Source organism: Cebidichthys violaceus, unplaced genomic scaffold (assembly GCF_023349555.1).
Source record: "Cebidichthys violaceus isolate CVI_PGR_0920_01 unplaced genomic scaffold, fCebVio1.0.p SCAF_10, whole genome shotgun sequence".
NCBI lineage: Eukaryota > Metazoa > Chordata > Actinopteri > Perciformes > Stichaeidae > Cebidichthys > Cebidichthys violaceus.
In genome coordinates, this window is record NW_027176263.1 from 12,909,492 (window position 1) to 12,911,514 (window position 2,023).

The window sequence follows — 2,023 nt, forward strand, 5'->3', positions numbered from 1 at the left end:
TTTGATTCCACAGACAGACAGCGGAGCTCCTTTGGCGAATTCTCAATGACACTTTGTAACGTCAGTGAGGAGGAAGGATGATATGTAATGATAGATTTCTCCATCGCTGAATGCCAAGTGTGATAATGTCAGTGGCAATCACTGTCCTGAGAGAGAAACGTTCTCTTACATGAAGTACTGAGCTCCATCAAAGTAAACAGCTTATACCCAGAAGAGACTGGGCATGCACAAGCACTTTAGCAGCAATAAAAGGATGAAAGCAGATGTGCAGAGCTAAAAGCACACTTTCTGCCTGCACCATCCCCTGTCCTCAACTTCCAAGTTCATCTTCTCCTCTCTGATAATCCCTCGGTGGGAGCAGGGGGATGATAAGGCACACAGCCGTTTGAGAGAACCATAGGGCCGCTACAGCTATGAATGTGGTCAGGAGGCTCCTATGGTGCCACTTCAGGTGTGACAGGGCACTGAAATTACTCAGGCTCTGTCAAGGACTTTTATAGCTCATCAGGGTCATCACTGCCAGCAAGTCTTGCCTGAGTCATTACTTGGGATATTTGATGAGTCAAGCCAGAGCCAGCTGATGCAAATAGCACAAATAAATTTAATATATTTTTCTTAACTTTAAAAATGAACCCTCTAAACCAGGAGATAAAAGGCTGGTATTTGCTTTAAAGATTTCAAAATTCTATAAATGAAGCATCAAGCGCTTTAAAGCAACAGTTTGATAATTTGGGAAATACGCTTTTTGCTTTCTTGCAGAGAGTTAGATCAATACCAGATCAATATCGATACCATCAAAGAATGAAGCTTGAGCTAGCAGGCAGTAAACTCAAAAAACAATTCACAAATGAACTTGATCATATCTCGTTTGTTTAATCTGAAGTGTACGACCAGAAGGTTGCGCCTTGCAAAACCACTAGTTGTTTCTACGTTTATTTTTTTGTACAGATTGGAGAATTGTTTTTAATTGGTGAACTTTAGAGGTGCTGGTATGCAGATGTTGTTCCCTTTGCAGACGCCAGGCCAAGCTAGCACTGTTTATAACGAGCTAATCTGCTAGCTCCTGCCGAATGACTATTGGCTTTGCAAGCTGTTACAAATTGATCACACTGACTGTGGCTTTTATGGTGCTGTTTTTATTTGAAAATTGGTACAATGGACACATTTCAGTTGGGATTCATTTATTGAAAATTGCATGTGTTGTCTAATAATTCAGAAAACCAGCCTGTCACCCTTGCCTCCCCTGTTTCCAGTCTTTATGCTAAACTAAGCTAACTGTTGGCTGTCTGGAGCTTCCTATTTAGCATACAGACATGAGAGGGGTATGAATTTTCTCTTCCAACTCTCGGCAAGAAAGCGTGCTTTCCTAAATGCCTTGAAACCCTGCTCTGCACTGATCTCTGTGACAGACCGGTAATGATTCTCTTCCTAGTGTTCTGGCTTTTTTTTTCTTCTTCCCATTTGAGATGAGCATTGCGCTTTTAATTTAAAATGAATGGCTACCTTTCCAGGCGAATGCAGAAATGTAAAAAGTCAACAAACCTGCTGACGGGCCCTGAATATCGTCTGCGGAGCTCCACACCAGAGTGCTTACAAGAGACAAGTTTAGTGTCAATGAACCTACTCGCTGCAGCATGACTGGGGGCATCAATAAAGGTTTAACGATAATAATGAATTAAGTGTAGATTTGTGGGAGTGGTGGGAGAACCTGTGCAGAGTTCTCGCATGACAGTGAAAACTCATTTAAAAATTAATTATAGACCCCATTCACAGTACAGTGATAGTACTGTAATTGCATCTCAGGTATGCGGGGGGGGGGGGGGGGGGGGGGCACCGCGGCAGTTGCTTGTGTGCATGTAAGGAGAAGCTTGCTCTGACTGAAGGCTCATATACTCAGAAGTTACCTTCACGCAATAGGAGTTGTTATGTTCATTGCCTCTTTTCAAATTGAGATCAGCGCTTTGATTGAGACCTTGACCTTACAGAAAGTCTGACTGGGGGTAGAACGCAAAAGAGGAAAAAA